The sequence below is a fragment of the Bubalus bubalis genome, chromosome 24, assembly GCF_019923935.1.
Source record: "Bubalus bubalis isolate 160015118507 breed Murrah chromosome 24, NDDB_SH_1, whole genome shotgun sequence".
NCBI classification, from domain to species: Eukaryota; Metazoa; Chordata; class Mammalia; order Artiodactyla; family Bovidae; genus Bubalus; species Bubalus bubalis.
In genome coordinates this window covers 8,117,061-8,136,387 of record NC_059180.1, presented here as the reverse complement: position 1 = coordinate 8,136,387, position 19,327 = coordinate 8,117,061, and the positions used below count along the sequence as shown (strand labels likewise).

General features: G+C 45.6%; 1 protein-coding gene, 1 long non-coding RNA gene and 1 pseudogene across 2 annotated transcripts in view; 1 reads left to right on the top strand and 2 right to left on the bottom strand.

Moving 5' to 3' along the window:
* Positions 1 to 272: 272 nt before the first annotated feature.
* Positions 273 to 3,617, bottom strand: LOC112581838. Its single transcript, XR_003106492.3, has 2 exons — positions 3,341 to 3,617; positions 273 to 1,907 (listed from the first exon to the last, which is right to left on the bottom strand). It is a non-coding gene; the product is annotated as an uncharacterized LOC112581838 (long non-coding RNA).
* An 87-nt stretch (positions 3,618 to 3,704) lies between these two features.
* The window catches only part of LOC102403559 (NADPH--cytochrome P450 reductase), a 53,269-nt gene continuing 37,646 nt past the window's right edge, over positions 3,705 to 19,327 (top strand). Inside the window, exon 1 of the mRNA XM_025275248.3 lies at positions 3,705 to 3,836. The gene's annotated coding sequence lies outside the window, so the exon portion shown is untranslated. The remainder of the gene's footprint in view (positions 3,837 to 19,327) is intronic.
* Positions 15,464 to 16,287, bottom strand: LOC123331573 (annotated as a pseudogene).

The window sequence follows — 19,327 nt, the reverse complement described above, 5'->3', positions numbered from 1 at the left end:
AGCCTGGCTGAATGCAAGGACACTGCTAAGGCTGCTTGATGACTTGACTTTTAGCCTCAAGGGACAAACAAAGCAAAGAACATGTTATGTAGAAGGCAAGTGCTGTCAAGCTTAGTAATGAAAATGTCGAGGTTCAGACAGCTGAAGTGGGGAGGCAGAGGCAAGGGGTTCAGAGGAAAGGGGAGGACCCGATGCTGATTGCTTGGCTGTATGGTGTGAAAAGATATCGCTTGCAGTGGAAGACTCAAGAAATAAAGGTCCCAGGCTATTACTTCAGTTATAAAAATGATTAATAGAGGATGTAAAACATGTACACAAATAATTATTTTGACATGTGGGCAGGGGAGGCTGGCTGTGGTTTTAATAACCTGACTCATCATTAGCAGGACTCTAGAGGTAAGACCTAAAATTTCAGACAACAGCCAGCCACAAAAACATTTATTTACCAGCATGGAAATAAGGACCAGAAGCAAGTCCAAAATGAGGTAAGGAGCTGATTCTTTCTGGGCAGTGAAGATGAGGTGAAACAGGAGAGTTGGCAGGAATCTGTCGTTCGCAACCCCACACTTTCTTCTTTCTTTTTTTTGGAGGGGGGGGCATGCAGTTGGGCTTACAGGATCTTAATTCTTTGCCCAGGGACTGAACCCATGCCCCCTGTGGTGAAAGTGAGGAGTCTTAACCACTGGACCACCAGGGAAGTCCCTCTTCACACATGTTTAATTTTGATTTAAGAAAAATGAAGTGTATAGTCACTATTCTTTACATATTGGGAGCCAGTAAAAGAGTTGGTTCCTTGGCTGGTGACGAGGCTGTCTGGGTAATCAGTATTCATGTATGACTTAGAATAAATAAAACATGGATAATGCACAAAGTGTGAAAGATACAAAGGGTGTACAATGACGCTTCCTCTGCTCCTGGTCCTAGCTCTCTAGAGACAACCAATGCTAGCTCTTTTTTTTCTTTCCAGAGAGCTCATACATACACATCCAAATACAGATACACAGTATGTACATTTTTTCCCCCTCCACTTTCTCTCACAGAATAGTTTTTAAAACACAGATGAAAACCTTCTCTACCCACCGGCCATCACCTTGAATTTCCCTTTTGTCAACTGATCTGAGATTGTTCCCTATCAGCAACGAGCTTCCTTGTTTGTCTTCTTTACGGTTGGATGGTATTCATGTTTGGATGTGGTAACAATGAATGATCGTGTCTATTTCCACTCAGTTCCACCAACCCCATGAGTCATCAAACTTTCAGATTTTGTTGTCATTGTAGGTGAAAACTGGGATCTCGGTCAATTTTTAATTTTCATTTCTTCTCTTCATATGGTTAAGAGCCATCTGTTTGGTTTTTTTTTTCCTGTGAACTGATGGTTCCTATCTTTTGCCCATTTATATGAATCAGTCCTTTTCTTATTAATTAGTAGGGACTGTTTATTAGGGAAAGTAGTCCTTTGATTATTGATTATTAACAATTACAAATATTTATTCCTAGTTTGTCCTTTGCCTTTGGACTTTGCCTGTAGGTCTTTGTCACACATCATGTTTTGATATTTATGTAGGTAGTTTTTTCAGTCATTTATGGCTTCAGGGGTTTGTGTTCTATTAATAATTCAGAAAGGTCTCTTGGAGATTAACACAAATTCTCCCATGGTTTCTTGCAGGACTTTTCCTTTCTTTTCTTTCACTGGGATTAGTGGCCCAGAGAATCTTTTTTTTTTTTTTTTCCCATTCATTCATTTATTTATTTTTGGCTGTGCTGGGTCTTCATTGCTGCATGCAGTCTTTCTCTAGTTGTGGTGAGTGGGGGCTACTCTTTAGTTATGGTGCTTGGGCTTCTCATTGTGGTGGCTTCTTTGGTTTCGGTCCATGGCCTCAGTTGCCCCTCGGCGTGGGGAATCTTTCCTGACCAAAGGGATCAAAACCATGTTCCCCACATTGGTAGGCAGATTCTTAACCAGTGGAACACCCCAGAAGTCCCTCCTTTTTCTTCTTTTTAGAAATTGTTCAAATCTTTTATCTACTGGAAGTTTTTATTAGTGTAAAGTGTGAAGTGTGTATCCAACTTACATTTTTCCCCAGCTGGCTAGTGAGAGTGTGTTTTGAGAAGGAAAAGATAAGGGACAGGAAGGTAGGGCAGTGAGCAGAGCAGTAGAAGAGGAGGTTTCCCTGGCAGCAAGTGGAGAAGAAACTGGAGGTGGCACGAGAGACAGGAACTGTTGAGATCATCCTGGGGGAAAGGGAAGCCCAGGTGTGCCTAAACTAGGGCAGGGACAGCAGGAAAGATGAGAAGATGGGGAGGGTGGTCCTGGACAAGAAATCTACAGGACTCAGTTACAGACTCAACCAGAAACAGCAAAAGATGTCTATCTCTGGCCCCAGGCAGGCCATCAGCAGAGAGAAAGAGAACTGAGTGTTCAGTGTTTTGGCTTCACATAAGCAGAGTGCAAAGGATTCATGGAAGCCTCTTTGGGAAACGCGGGGGAGGTGTTCAACAAAGTGGTGGAAAGGTGAGACAGAGTATCAGAGGTCTGGGGGATGAATTTCCCTCTTGCTCTCTTGAGGGTCCAGAAGATCCCCTGGAGAAGGAAACGGCAACCCACTTCAGTATTCTTGCCTGGGAAATCCCGTGGACAGAGGAGCCTGGCGGGCTATAGTCCATGGGGTCGGACTATAGCCGGACACGACTTAGCGACTGAAACAAGGAGGGCCTAGTATTAAGAGTTACACATTCAGTCCGTAAGTTAGACATGGATGTGCCCCACCCTGAAGGCTCTGGCATTTACGCAACCTGTAGGCGGGACTGGTTTAATGAGGTGAATCAGACTTGTTCCCGACAAACTGGAAGGTAGGAAACCTAAAACTGGGGCCACGGGAAGGATCCTCTCTTTATACACCCTTTTACAATTTTCAAAGTATTCATACTTGGTTGTCGTTGGTGGGTCCCATTTTTAAAGATGGAGAACTGGTTCTGAACAAGTGAGTTGCCCCCCTGCACTGTTCCCAGAGGAATCAGTAGCAGAGCCTGAAATTAATAATAATAGGGACTTCCCTGGCGGTCCAATGGTTAAGACTCCAGCTTCCAAAGCACGGGCCACATGGTAACAATAATAGTAATAATAATGACTTACATTTCTAGAGCACTATCGCACCAAGCTAAACTATTTAGGAACAAGAGTTACATCACTTAATCCTCATAACCCTGTAACATAGTAACCAAGCAGGAGGCTTAGGTGGGCTTCTTACCCCTCAACCAAGGAAGCCAGACTTTCCAAACCAGAGGTGCCCTCTGCCCCCTCCCAGCTCTTTGGTCCAGTCGTCGCCCCCGGCTTGCTCACCTCCTGCCCTCCCACCCAAAAAGCAGGTCAGCATTCCAATCCTAGGCTGGACTGACCCCGACACTCGCCTCGCCATTTTCGAAGGCGAGGGAACTGAGGACCGTGGATGAGAAAAGGCCGCGAACACAGGCGATCGGCGGTCGGCAGGAGGCCAGGCGGCGAAGCTCACTGGCCACCGACCCTGCGGAAGCGTCGTGGGCCGCGGGCGCCGTCTGCCCGGGCACTGCAGCCCAGGCCGTAACAGAGCGCCTGGTTCCCAAGGCCTCTAGGAGAAGCCGGGAGGCTAAGGGGGCGTGGCCTCTAGGGCCGTACCAAGAGTGCGGATTCTCAGGGGGGAGGCCTGGCCCCTAGAAGCGAGCGCATGGCCGGGTTGGGGAGGAGCGGCGCCGTCGCTGGCCACGCCTCCACCCCCGCGACCGGCGCGGGCGGTGGTAGCGCCTCAGTGGTGTGGGCCTGCGTCCTGCTCAGATGTCTCGAGTGCAGCCGGCCGCCTGTGGTGAGTGCGTTCGTTTGCTGGGGTGGGATTGGTGGGGTCCGGGCCCCAGGGTTCCGGGTGCCGAGGCTCCGGGGCCCGACGCCTTCTGGCTGCCTCGGCCGCCGGGGTCCCGGCGCGGGGGCGGGCTCTCAGGCTGGGTCGGCTGCCTGTTTCGCCCGCCGTTCCCGCGGAAAGCGCGGCCCCCATCTCGGACCTTCTTGGGGGTGGCCCTTCCCCCCGCCGACCCCAAGCTGACCTCTTGCGGATGCTTGAGGGTCGTCGTTTCCACGGCCGAGGGCGCACTACGGGCCCCGTCGACGGAGAATTGGGTCTCGGCGTGAGAAAACTCGGGCTCCAGCCCTCCACGCCTTCACCCTCGGGCTGAACCACTTTTCCTCTCCGAGCCTCAGTTTTTCAGTCTGTACAGTGGGCCTCAGGAGGCGGCCCGTTCTTGGGTTCAGTCACGTAGGACGCGCTTGAGTGTGGGTGGGACCCCAGCCTGGCCGCGCAGCATCAGGTGGACTCAGGGGAGCCCGCAAGGCCGGCCTCTCCTGGGAAACGTTCTTGGTGCCGTCGGCATCCCCGGGAGACAGTGCTCCTCGCGGGCAGGGGCTTGCCGGGCTCTGCTGGGCAGCCATGACCTTCTTCGCTCTTGGGAGCAATTGGGTAAAAGGGCGAGGTCTCCTGGGCGGCGGGGGCACTTGACCTCGACTTTTTTGCTTTTTCACATCTTCACGAGAGTCACCGTTGTGTGAGCCGGTGACCACACTGAGAAATTCGGGGCCACTTCAAAGAACGTGGCTACCTCCTCTCTTAAGACCAACAAACTACAGCCTTCCCTCTGAGCTTGGCGGGAGTGGAGAATAGTGCTAAGACCAAGGGAGATGGGGCTGGAATGGGTAGTCCTGGGTCTGACACCTTGGCCTCTTGGCAGGACCACAGGTTTTTACAGTCTCTGTTAGGCCCCCCCCCACCAGGTTGAAATTCAAGAGAGGGTCTTGAAGAGTGACTTTGAGAACTGTGACATTCCACCCAAGTGAGCGTTTAACTAACCTCTGTGATCCAGTATCTTCACTGTGTGTTCCTGTAGTTCACAGGCCGGCCTGTTTGGGGAGAAGACATTGATTCATTAACCACTCACAAGTTCTATCTACACAAATCCCTTTTGAGTGGTTATGGGGTTGTCTTGATCAGGAAAAAGTCCAAAAGTCTAAGTTAATAAAGCAGTGAACCCAGAAGAAATCACTTTCTTTTCTTTGTGTCCCTCTAAGGAATTTTCATTTTCTTTTTGAAGAGTGGTCAGTTCTTGAGCCTCTCATGATTTTAATAATACCTAGTTTAATCATGTCTAAAAAAAATAGGTCTGCATTTCAGAGAATGGAATATTGGCTTCCAACTGGGTTGTAGTGTTGACAGCTTCACAGTGATGATAACTCTTCCCAAATCCTTCCTGTCTAGCACTTGAAAATGTAATAGGTAGGTCTGAGGTGAAAGGAGCCCCAGGGATGTACTTCAGCACCTGGAAATAGCAGCTTTGACCAAAGCCAGCATGAGTGAGGCAGCTGAAACTCCTGAGTGATAGGGGTTTGTAAACAATTCATGAGATGTTTCAGATGTTTGTTTTTGGACAAGCCAGAAATTTTAGGACCTGCTGGCCACTCTGAATTGATCCCTTATCTCTTTGAAAAATCAGAATCTGAGTTAAATAAAGTTCATGTGTACTTAGGAGAGAGACCATTTGAAATCAGAACTGCTTGGCAAATTGAGCACATTTACTTGCAAACTTTTCAAGTTCATTAAAAGTGTGGCTCTTAAGCAATCCTTTTTTTTTTTTTTTTTTTTTTTAGTTTCTCTTCCTTTGGGAGGCTTCTTTAATTGCAGAGCTTTTCATGGTTCCAGAGAGCCCAACTGCCATTGCAACATCTCTTCTTCCTCACACTTTGGAAGGGGCCGAGCCCTGGATGGAGTGGTGTGGGCTGGGAGTATCAGGGAACCTGAGTCGCAGCTCAGGCACGAGCACTGTGTGCCGTTCACCGAACCACCCCAAGCCCAGGGGCCTCAATTTAGTGCTACGGGATTTAACTTAGGTGTCAGATTGATTTAACAATTAACATCAGAATAAAAGTGAAATAGAGAAATGATGGTTTTTATAAAAATATATTTTATTCTGTTTATGGAAATGCTAAGTGGTCATTATTTTTAAAAATACTATTATAGAAATACTCAACATGATAGTGATATAACAGTGAACATCCTTCATAGCCTTACACTGAGACAAAAAAGTTATTGCTAGTCATGTAATATATATTCTCCAGATTTTTTCCTTATATATAAAAACACTTATTACCTAGATTTTGTTCTTTTACTTAAAACAGCAGGAATTTTCTACTATTGAAATTTAAGACAGAGAATTAAGATGAAACTAGTCATGCTGTGTGAGTCTTACTTTTTATTACTTAACATGATGTCTTTCTATAACACGACGTAAATAGCTACCTCATTTGTGTTTTAAAACCTCATTCCTTTTAAAAATGACAGTAGCCCAGTAACCAATATGATTGAAAAAAATTTTTTGTCTGCAGCCTTTTACTGTTATGAATTCTGCTACAGGGATTAGCCTTGTTTTTTATCTCTTGGCAATTGGACAAATATTTTTATATAATGAATTCTTAGAAGTGGAAGAGCTAGAATATTTATGAGCTTTAAAAGTATTCATTTAACAGGTAGTGACTACCTCCAATATACAGATGCTGTTTGAGGTGTCGTGCCTATAGCAGTGGAGAAAATAGACAGGTCCTCTGTGGATCTGACACATGGCTTGTCAAATGATGATGTAATTTCAGACTTAACTTTTAATTATATGTCAGTTTCATTTGAAAAAATCAGAAAAAAAGTGAAGTGGAGAAATGACTTTTTTCTAGGAGTGTATTTTTTCTGTTTACAAAAATATTCAGTACTCGTTATGAAAAGACTGTTATTATAGGAAATTCCCTGCTAGCCCAGTGGTTAGGACTCCTCAGTTTCACTCCGGAGGACATGTGTTAACAATTCTTTGTCCTGCAAGCTGAGTGACACAGCCAGAAAAGAAAAAAAGACAATTACAGAAATGTGCAATATAGACAGAGAACATTCTTCATAGCCTTACACTGAGACATTTTCCATATGGAAAAAAATAGTACAAAGGAGTATGTGTGTTTGTTAAAAAAAAAAAAATATGACTTTAATAAATGTCAGTAGATATTGCCAAACTTCCCTCCAAAAATCTTAATCTTACATTCCCACCAACAGAGATGCGTCATTTTTTAATTCCTAATTCTAAGGCCAGTCGCTAGCCACTAACAGCAGCCATGCTTTTATTTCAGGAAAAGTAGGTGCAAGACACTTTGTGCTGTTTGTATTAGGTATACATGTTTTTCTCTTTCTTTCAAGTTCTTCTGATGATCCCAAAGCCTGGTGTTTCCATGCCCACTTCACCCCCGGGAAGGCTGTCTCAGAGGTGAAATCACTTGCTCAAGTCCATGATGGTAAAACTAAGGCCTCACGCAGGGCCGTTTGCCTTCAGAGCCCTCCCTGCTCTCTTTGTGCACTGTTACCTCCTTTTCTGACTGTAGAGGACATTCTTTTGTGGGGGGAGTGGAAGGAAATCTCCTAATACATGGTATTACTGAGTAATATGATTGTTCTTCCTCGATTCTGTTACTGCAGTGTGCAAGTGTGTGCATCTCGTATGTCTCACCATGCATCTCATTATAGTGTAAGAAACATGAGAGTATCTCATGCAGAGATAGATGAAGCCAGTTCTTTTATGATCATCATCATTATCATCATCACCATCATCATCATCATTATACAAACTATAGGCCAAACCTTGTGTTCCCGGAAAAGCTCCTGGGTTGGAGGCAGCACTTCAGTTTCTGTTTAATAGGCACCAGCTTATACAGGCCCACACCTGGCCTTACTTTCTTCATCCATGAAGCAGAGGAAAGAGTCCCTGCCCTACTGCCTCCTGGAACAGCCCAAGGGGTGTTTATTTTTGGCAGTGAATTCTCTGTGTTCTTGGATACGTTTCCATCCCTGAGGAGGGACACTTGAAAGACACATATTTGGCCTCTAGGGTCTAAACTACTGTGTGTAGGGTCTGGTTCAGCCCTGGCGAAGGATCTGGTTCAGCCCTGGCAAACGCTGAGGGGGAGGGGACCAAACAGAAGTAAACAACGATGGCAGAATGTGTTGAGCTCCTTCTGGATTTAAGGTGTGCGAGGCATTTCCTCTTGGTGTTGAGCCCACTTTGCCCTGGGGAGTGCTCGGAAGAGCTCTCTTTCAGAGAATTTCTTGTTTTTTTTTTTTGCCTGTCCTGGGTCAGTATTGCAGCACGCGGACTTTCTCTAGTTGCCCATTGGCGTTTGGATCTTAATTCCCCAACCGGGGATCGAACCTGTGTTCGAAGGCAGACTCTCAACCACTGGACCACCAGGGAAGTCCCTGGGACAAGCTTTCTTTATGTGGGGTATCCTGCAAGGCTCAGCATAAGAGTGGGTGTCTGAGTTGGATCTTGGAGGTTAGATAGGAATTCCCTGAGCCCACCAGGGCACACCAGCTCTGGGGCATGTAAGGGTGTAGGTTGCCTGAGGCTTGGAAGTGATTGGGGCTTATCTGAAGGGGTCTTGTGAACCATGCTACGTGATAGGAAGGCTTTTAAATAGGTCAGGGATGTGGCTAGCACAGAACACTGTATTCTTGTCTTACTTCCCTCTGGGTGAATCCATCATTTAGGAAGCTGACTCTGCCTAAATCTGTATCATACCATTTTAGAGCTCTACATCCTCAAAAGTGTTTTTTCTTCCCCTTCCCCCTCCCCAAGTGAGGTGTTTACGATAGCTGTGCACCTGCGGGTGTGTGCGTGTGTAATGGTGGCAGAGGAGTGCCATTGTGCAAACCATGGCTCTTTGAAGGCTGGTGGCTGCTGTTGGTTGGGTCCTTTGGAGCCAAATTCATCCACCTCTGTTATGCCTGATGCTGGTTGGCATGGCAACATGCTCAGGAATGTTGTGAACAAAGCAGCTGGGGGACCTAGTCCTTTTTCTGGGTGGCTTGTGGAGAAAGCCACTGACATGGGGGGTTATTTATTTCACTTATAAAGAGGGGCTCCGGTGGGGGTGAACATCTAAGAATTATCCTTTCTTTGGACTGCTAGAGGGTGAGGCATTCTGATCTGTACAGAGCTCAGAGAATTGTACACGTGCTTCCCCAAAATTAATCTGTTTCAAGGCTAAACTAGAACAAAATGATGGGCGAAACTGTGGTGCCCTCAGCCAAAGACTGTTTTTCAGAGAACTGGATTCTTTGGGAGGTGACCTGTTGTAGAATAGAATGGAAAAAAGCAGACTCTTGTCCCCTGGTTATAATCAGAGAGGAAGACAGACTGTAAGGGTACTCTGATGTGGGGTTATGTAATTTGCTTCTAAGTGAAAGTCACGAATGATGTTTAGTCATTTTTTTAAAAAATCTCCCCAAGTTCTTATCTCCAGTGCCTTCTCCCGTGGCCCTGTCCACCCCATTCCTTTTGCCTGAGCTTAGCCTTTCATATCACCTTGGAGCACCTTGGTCAGGTAAGAGCGCCTTAAGAGCACCTTGACCTCAAGAAACTTTCATCCTCGAAGCATACACCGTGTCCTCGAGCCTGGTGGGCCGGGTCTGTACAAAGGTTTGAGGGCTGGGTAGGAACACATGAACTTGTGCTCACCTCTGAACCCCGTGTGCTGACTCTCTATTTGTAGGTTGCTGGAGGTCAGCTTTCAGCACTGTAAACAGGGGTGGCGGTTCTTAAAAACCCAGGACAGTGGATCAGCCAATTGTGCCCGGCTTCTTTCAGGGGTGGGGTTTAGGGAGGTATGCATTCCAGTCACGGGAGAGTGTCCCACTAGGAATTGGTGGTGTTGTGAAGAAGGGCATTTGTCGGTTTCAGTTAGGGTTGCAGAACCTTTGTGATTATGAAACCACACGGCGTTACCTGGACACATTGGACACAGTCACTTATGTAATGTGATTTGCAAACTCTGAAAGGTCATTGAGCATGACAGCAGAAATGGGCAAGCCTGTCCCTTCTGAAACCCTCACCAGTGAGGTCTCTGGCCCTGCTAGTGACCTCACCATCCCCTGGTCCCTGAAGCTCTAAGGACAGAGGACATTTCCACTTTCCCCTCATATTCACTCTGGGTTGCCACCAGCACTTAGTCCCGACAGTTTTTAGTCTTTGAATCCCCTTCCGATGCTGCGGTCTTTCTGTGGCCCCTGTCATTTCCTGCCTCGCCAGCCCTTGAATTGGCCTCCCCGCATCCATAATTCTCCCTCCCGCTCCTCCCGATCACGTCTCATGATCTGTCCATGGTACCATTGCTCATTATCACTCTTCCTTTGCTCAAGAATACAGTCTCACTGTCTTAATGTTTTCTGTTTATTTTTCCTCTTTCTTCATCTGCTTCCAACAAGAATATGGAAGTGTTCAATCGCTTTAGTCGAGTCTGACTCTCTGCGACCCCATGGACTGTAGCCCACCAGGCTCCTCCATCCATGGGATTCTCCAGGAAAGAATACTGGAGTGGGTTGCCATTCCCTTCTCCAGGGTGTCTTCCCGACCCAGGGATCATACCCACATCTCCTGCATTACAGGTAGATTCTTTTCCTACCTAGGAAGCCCGAATTCTTTAACATCTTGAACCACCTGGGAAGCCTGAATATGGAAGTAACTTATAATAAGGAGTCTCATTCTCCCTCTCCCTAATGGCAGTGTGGTTGGAATAGAAGGTGATTTGTCGGGGACAGAGAAATCCCCACCATTTCCGCACATGTCAGCCAGCACATGGAACAGTGCCAGGTGTGCTGTAGGCCCTCAGAAACACTAATGGGATGAGTGGAGGGTGAGTGCCTATGGTTTCTCTCTGCCAAGTGTCTTGCCAAACTTTCTGCTGCATATTGACTGAGATGCCAGTATTGGGTCTGATCTGTATTTTTTAAAGATTATTCTAAGACACAATACGAATTTTTGGTACAATTTTAGTTTTCCATCTAGTTGTGACGTTTTAAATGTTTCAAATTCCTCCTGCCTTTGGTAGTTGATTCAGTAATTGTTTTTTAATTGAAGAAGGGAAAGAACTTCTGTACTGCCCCTCCATAATATTAATAGCATTTTAAGCTTTGCCTTGTCCTGAAAAGGTGGTGAAGGGCATCCAAGTGGATAATCAAGTGGCTCTGATGCCATTTGGTCTAGGTTTAAATCCTGGTTCTACCGCTTATCAGTTCGCTGACTTTAGACAAGGTACTCTGATCACCGTGCTAGTTATAGCTCCTATACCTCAGAGCATTGGTGTGAGGAGGAACATAAATAGTGGAAAGTCCCAATGTATGTGCTTCATAACCTGGTACCTGTTGTTACGGCTAGTATTTATTGAGGAAAATAAAGTAGGTGAGGTAAATAGAAAATGATGAGACATAGGGATAAGGCTAGTGTATGGCTGCTGGAGGCTGTTTGGCCTTGTCTTGAATTTCCTGATGTCTGGAACAAAGAGGGGAAGATGCACCAGGAGGTGGGAGTGCCTGCTGATGGGTACAGCTTTCCTTTGTTGGGGGAAAGGGGTGATGAAAATGTCCTGGAGGTCGTTAGTGGTGCTGCTTGCAGAGCAGGTGATCATACTGAAAACCACAGAATCGTACACTTTGGGAATTTGGGAGTGTGTGAATTATATCTTGATTTTTATATCAGGACTTCCCAGGTGGCACAGTGGATAAGAATCTGCCTGCCAGTGCAGGGAACATGGGTTCAGTCCCTGGTCCAGGAAGATTCCACATGCCTTGGAGCATCTAAGCCCATGTGCTCCAACTACTGAGCCCCCTTGCTTCAGCTGCTGAAGCCTGCACACTGAGAGCCCGTGCTCCTCAACAAGGGAAGCCACCGTGATGAGAAGCCTGTGCACCACAACTCGAGAGCAGCCCCTACTCGCCTCGACTGGAGAAAGCCCGCCCATAGCAACGAAGACCCAGCCCAGCCATAAATAAATAAATAAAATCTTAGAAAGAAAATATTAATACTATTTGCTTTAAAAAAATCAGACCAATAAGCTGAGTTTTTCTTCCTCCTATTAAGAGAACACGGTCAGGCAGTCCTAGGCTCAGCAGCTCGTGGTTTAGTGCAGGTGGTATAATAATCATGGACAATTTTACAGACACCATGAGACAATCCTCTATCCCCACAGGGTCTGATTCTTCCCGACTCGTTCATGCTGTTCTGTTGTGAATTTCGGATAACCCATCTGCCCAAACCCTGCTACCTGAAAGCGTGATATGACTCGGCAGGCAAAGATCATGGAAATGACCTTCAGTTGTGCTCATACAACTTGATTGACAACAGGCCTTTAATGGGCGGCAGTGGCCTAATGTCAAGGCAAAATACAGGCAGAGCCAGGGATCAAAACAATGCCATCTGAGGCCCGAGCCTGACCTCATGATAAAAGCTGGCCCCTGGAAAGCGCACGGCCACGTCTCTGAATGCTGGCCTCCGTCAGCGCCTCCATCACTGGGTGCGGAGCCGCTGCCCGGAGTGGCCTTGTGTGGCTGCCTGGTCCTCACTGCCGCGGCAGAGAGTCGGTCTTTGAACCAAAAGGCACCATCTGCTGCCGGCCGAACCTGGGGTGACCAGCCAGCCTGGGAACCACCTGGGAGGATGGTGCACCAGGATTGGGCTGCCCCCTTGCTCATCTGTGGGCAGCCAGTGATGGCTAGAGCAGTGACAGGGTCTCACACGGCCATTAAATCTCCCCCTTTGAGTTACTGGCTGTGGGACCTTAAGTAATTTGCTGGTTCCTTGGGTCTTCAGGTTTGTATCTGTGAAATGGGTGAAATATTTACCTAAAGAGGCTAATCATAAGCACCAAAGAGCTTGTGTGAAGTGCCTAGCCTGGTGCTTGGCCCACAGCGCCCTTTGGGTGGGTGCTGTCTCTAGGCCTGCCCTCTGCCTACTGAGCAGGCAGGCAGCGCACGAGGTGCTGATGAGGACCCTGCAACCTTTCTGTCCCCTGTGGTGCTCAGGGCTGGCTTTTTGAGGATCGAGGTATTAACTCTTGCTGCTCAGCGATTATGAGGAATCCTGGTTGTCAGATTCTTGAGACTGGCTGGAGAAGTCCAAAAATGATGAGTAAAACATAATGAGAGCTTCAGGAGCTTGTAATCTGGTGAGAGAAGCAGATATGGAGGTAACTATAACCTGAGGCAGAGGCTGCCACGTGCCAGAGTTGTGTGTGGCCATGAAACCAGGAGCCAAGGTTTTTTGGAGAAAGTGGCACTTGTGAAGGGACAGCTTTGATGGCTACAGAAAGAAAAGGAAGACCATCCTCCGGGGGGAAGGCAGTGAAGCAGAAACAGGCAGCAGTGTAGCAGGTGTGTTTTGGGGGGCTGATAGGAAGGCCTCACAGTAAAGATGCTACTGGATTTTTTTTTTAAAGTTTTTAACCAATTTTCGACTTACAGAAAATTGCAAAAATGGTTGCAAGTTTTCTTATATTCCTCACCCAGCTTCCCCTGTTGTTAGCATCTTAAAAAATTATAATAAAATTAGCAAGAACAGGCAATTAAGATCAGCACGGTATCATGAACTGTAAACCAGGGGTCTACAAACTTTTTCTATAAAGGATCAGATAGTGAACACTTGAGGCTTCATGGGCCAGAGGTCTCTGTCCCAGCTACCGAGTCTGTTGCTTTAGCGAGAAAGCAGCCATAGATCATCTGTAAATGAACAAACATGACCATGTTCCAGTAAAACTTTGTCTTCAAAAGTAGTCAGCTAGTTGGGCATGGCCTGAAGACCGTAGTTTGCCAGTCCTTGAATGAAGCTCCACCCCTCATGAGAATTTCACTTGTCTTTCCACTCATCTTCTCTCTACTCCAGGCTCTCACCCAGGATCCCACAGTGCCTCGACTTGTCAGGTGTCCTGATTCTCCTCCAGTCACTAACAATTCTCCTTTCATAACCTTGATGCTTTAGGAGAGGGCCAGACCCTTGTTTTGTAGAATGCCCCTCAGTTTGGGTTTGACCAGCGCTTTCTTGTGATCGGTGTGAGGTTATGCATTTGTGGCAAGAGCATAACAAAACCGGTGCTGTGCCCTTCTCAGTGTCCTGTCTCAGGGGTCCATTACTGATGATGCCTACCTTGACCTCTTGATTAGGTTGGTGTCTGTGGCAGTTTTCCATTGTGAAGTTTTTATTTTTTCCATTTGCAGTTTTTTAGGTATCTTGGAGGAGATGACTTTGAGACTATGTAAATCCTGTCCTCCCCACCCAGCCCTGCCTCGGAACTTTTTGCCCACTGATTTTAACACATCCATTGGTGGATCTACCTGCAGTAGTTCTTACTGTGGTGATTCTCTGATGGTAGTCCTGTCTCTTCCTCTTTCCTTCTCATACGTTTATTAGTTGGAACTCCACTGTGAGGAAGGCTTCTTCTTTCCCTTCCATTTTTATATCTGGACTCATGGAATGTTTATTTGTCCTATGGTTAAAACTCCATTAGCAGCAAGCACTCCAAAGAGGAAATTAAGAAAATCATTTATAGTAGCATCAAAAAGAACAAAATACTTAGGAATGAATTTAAACAAGGAGATGCCAGACTTTTGCACTAAAAACTGCAAAACGTTGCTGAAAGGAAATGAAGAAGACTTAAATGGAAAGATATTTCTCTTCATGGATTGGAAGACTTAATTTTAAAGTGGCATTATCCTCACTCTGCTCCAAGCAGTGTACAGGTTCAGTGCAGTCTCTATCAAAATCCCAATGGCTTCTTATGCAGAAATGGAAAAGCCGATTCTGAAATTACTACAGAATTTCAAGGAACCCTGAAGAGTCAAAACAATATTGGAAAAGATCACACTTGGAAGATGCATACATACTCATTGCAAAACTTACTTCACAGCTGCAATAATTAAGACAGTGTGGTCCTGTTCTAAGGATAGATAATGGATAGATCAATGGAATAGAACTGAGCCTCCAGAACTTAACACATTTGTGTATGATTAATTGATTTTTTTTCTTTTTGACAAAGATGTCAGGGCCATGCAATAGGGAAAAAATAGTGCTGGGACAACCAGATATCCACATGTGAAAGAAAGAAGCTGAACCCTTGCCTCACACCATATTCAGAAGTCAACTCAAGATGGATCAAAGATCTTAATGTCAAAGCCAAACTGAAGATCTTAGAAGAAAGCAGGGGTTAATCTTCATGATCTTGGATTTTGCAGTGGTTTCTTAGATATGACACCAAATCACAAACAACCAAAGGAAAAACAAAAACAAAAAACAGATAAATCTGTCTGTTATGGACTAAATTTTTGTGTCCCCATAAAATTCAGTGTTGAAATCCTGACCCTGGAAATGATGAACTGATGCTTCTCTGCTCTCTGCCGTGTGAGAGAGCAGCTGTCTACAGAACACACAGGGGACTCTGGCCAGACATGGAGTCTGCTCATGCTCTGATGCCAAGATCTTCCCCCCCTGCAGAATTAATGAGAAATAAATACTTGTTGTTTTAAGTCTGCAGTATTCATAACAACAGCCCCAAGCTGAGACATGGACTCTCTGTTTCTGTAGCCAAATAGCTTAGATTTTATTCATCAGTCTGCTGAAGCGTTCCTCTGTCAGAAACAATAGATGCCATCCAAAAATGTGTCTGATATCCTTGCTTTTTAACTGTTGGGGCTCGCTGAATCGAAGCAGCTGAATTTGACGCACTTCCACTGCCACCTCCTTCAGGAATTAGCTCATCTCCCTGGGCTTGACATAGCGAACAGGCAACATCTGGCCACATCCAAACCTTGTAGAGTTATCTTTTGCCCAAGAAATTTTGGATTTTGACAAGAGAGCAAGTCTCCTGAGTGATCGCATAGATGGGGAAATGAGCATACAGAGATCTGATCTTGTAACGGAAGCCCAGTGCAACACCCTTGATCTTGTTCTGTGTGTGACTACAGATAATGCCAGTGATAGCCAGGTCCTTCCTGTCCCCCCACCATTCATCACCCCGGAGCCTCTTTTCCTTTTCGAGGAGGCCGAGTTCTACATTAAAGTGATTGAAGACCGTCTGCAGGGTGGCCTGGGGGCCCTTCACAATCATTGTGCATCCCTTCAGAGAGAGTGATGTCAGCCTTTTCTGGAATCTTGATGATCTGATTGCTGAGAATGGGCTTCCTCCCCACGGTAGATGCAGCAGAAAGGATGCCCCATCCCGCACCCCGTGCCACTCCTCTTGTGGGATCTTAGTTCCCAGCCAAGGATTGAACCTGGGCCTTGGGAGTGAGAGCATGGAGTCCTAAGTACTGAACCACCAGGGAGTTCCCGATGCGGTTTATTTTTAATCTGCTTCTGCCCTGAAGAAGTGATCCACCGACCTTCTTTGGGTGCCTACCAGGTGTTCTCTGCAGCTTTACCCATATTATCCTCCCAGCAGCCCTTTTGGAATTATTAATAATGATGATTCTCCATTTTAGATGGGCAGGCAGCTGAGGGAAGTCAAGTTTTGTGCACAGTCATAGAACGATAAGTGGCAGAGCAATTTTTAACTCATTTTATTTAGAGCTATGACCCCATTTTACCTGCAGGTCCTTCTGGCTGCTCTTCACTCACCCCCTCCCCGATTCCTCCATCTCTGAGGTTTTGCACCCTCTCCCATCAGGAAGCCATCCTAGGCAGCCTCTGCCCAACCGCGAACCGCGCGGGCCAGAACCTGTGCTGCTTGTTTTGGAGGGGAAGTAACTGTGTGTCCCATCTCTTGCCATAAAAAGAAGGACATCTGACCTAGTTTGTCTTCTCCTGTTTAGTTAGTATGGTGCTGGGTACCTGGGCATGGAGGACCCACTCTTGATATGAGTGCAGTGGTTTCTCCTCAGGGTAGTTTCCCTCTGGACAGTTGTCTTCAAATCAGCATCACCATCAGTATTTCTGTGATTCTTTGCAATGTTGCCACAGGCATCATTTATGTAAAAGCCAAACAAGGGTTAAAAAACCACCTGGTTGGCTGAGAAGTGACTGAGGCTGGCGGTGGTAAAACCAGTCTGCAGGTTTGGTTCACTAAACTCCTGCCAAGTCCCATGCACTTTCACTCTGTCCCTCTGCCCCAGTTTTTCTGTTTTATAAAGCAGTGGACTAGAGAGAAATCAAAGGAAAGATGGGGCTATTTCACTCACCTCTGTGTTATAGCCCCTTCTCTGTGAAACCACTCCTAGTGAGAAAAGTCACAATTTTTAGTTGCAATTCAAATATTCCTTTTGGAAAGTAGTCTTGGTTTCCTTTGATGTGACTGAAGTGTAGGGATTCAAGAGTCACCAGATGATGAAAAAGTAGTTACTCACTTTGTCTAGAGAAAAGTAGAATGGGGGCATTTGGAAATTTGACGTAATACTATAAATATTAACATATAAATAAAACAAAGTAAACAAAAACCTACCCACGGTTCTTAACACTGTGAAAGAATAAATAAAGGTGGGTAGGTTGCTCTTTACTTTGTTTTGTCTTTCTGGTAAGATGGTTTGGAACAAGGACAGGCTACTCCTCACGCCAGAGCGGACAGGTGAGCTTGGATAGATGTGCCATTGTCTTTCCATTCCAACCGATGGAGGTTGACAGAGACCTCACTGACCTTGTCTGCTTATGGTAGAAAAGTGCAGACAGAGGACCACCAGGGTTTGGCAGGGGTTCCGACTCCTACCTGTGTGTTCTTAAAGCCCAGAAGAGCTGTTGCGGCACCTCTTTGAGTCATTTCAAATCTTCCGAGCTCTGCTCTGGGTCTGCCCTCCTTGGGTCCCAGACTTGTCTCCTGTCTCCTTGCGGGAGCTTCTGGGGCCTGTGTGCACACCCACCTTCCGTCCCCATGGAAGTTAAGGTTTTCATGTCGGAAATCAAGGCAAGCCTATCAAGGATGGCTGAAAGACTGCCCTTCTTGGGTGCCAGTGTCCTGGTCTCCCTGGAGTCCTTCTGGATTCTTATCAGTCGGGTTTTTTGTTTTTGTTTTTTTTTTAACCCTGTTTCCTTCCCACATTGATGAGGATGCAGTGTTTTGTGGAGTTACTCCCTCCTCCCCAGGTTAGAATGCAAAGGGAAAGCTGCAGAGAAATGCTGAAAAGAAATTGCTTTGTGGAAAATAATTTGAAAGTGATTCAAGGGTCCTAAAAATCTTTATTCCCTTTGATTCAGAATGTTTCTAAGATATATTTGGAAACCCTATTTTAAACAAATAATCAGAGGTGCACAAAGTTTTATCTTGAAAAGATGTCAGTCATCATGTTTATCATGGTGGTATTTGTAATAGTGAAGATACCCAGTAAGCTACTGTGTAGTCGTAGGCTGGAAGAACGTTTGAGATTTTTATAATGTTCAGAATTTAACAAATGAAAAAAGCAGGACAAAATTATTTGTAGTATAAAACCAATGATGTTAAAAATAAATATATTTTATAGTACACACGTAAAAAAATGGGTGGGACAGACCAAAGCATTTGGGTTGTGTTTTCTTTATGTTTTTTAATGTAATACATTTTCTTCAATAAGCTTGTATTTATTTTAACTTATTTTTATTTTGAAATAGTTTCAGATTTACAGAGAAGTCGCACAAATAGTGCAAAGAATTTTTGAGTACTCTTTACAGAGATTCCCCAGATATTAACATTTTACTTTATTATTTTCTCTCTTTCTCTCTCCCTTTTACTGTTAATATTTTACTCTTTGGCTGCCCCATGAGGCAGGCGGGATCTTAGTTCCCTGACCAGGGATCTGACCCTCATCCCCTGCGGTGGAAGTGCAGAGTCTCAATCACTGGACAGCCAGAGAAGTCCCTCTCTTTCTCTTTGAAACTGAAGTGTAATCCCCTGTGTCTCTGTGTTAGTGCCAGGCGCGCAACACAGCGCGCAGTATTCCTGTGCGTCTCAAGACGGTCCCATAGCCAGTCTGGTAACCGTCTGTCACCATGCAAAGACGTTAGAGTTATTGGTTCTATTCCCCATGCTGTTCACTTCATCCACATCCTCTCTGGCATTCAGGGAACCAGTTTGTTCTCTGAATCTATTTCTGTTTTGTTTTTTAGGACTCCACAGATAAATGAAATATATGGTATTTGTTTCTCCATCTGATTTATTTCACTTGGTATAATACCCTCTAGATCCATCTGTGTTGTCACAAATGGCAAGATTTCATTCGTTCTTATGGCTGAGTAAATTTCAGTGTTATACATATACCATATCTTCTTTATCCATTCATCTATGGATGGGCACTTAGGTTTCTTGCATATATTGGCTATTGTAAAGAATGCTTAGGGGTGCACTATGTTTTGTAAAATTCGTGTGTTTATTTTCTTTGGGGAACTACCCAGAAGTAGAATTGCTGGGTCATAGGATGGTTTTATTTCTGATTTTTTGAGGCGCCTCCATAGCATTTTCCATAGTGGCTGCAGCAAGTTACCTTCCTGCTAACACTGCACAAGG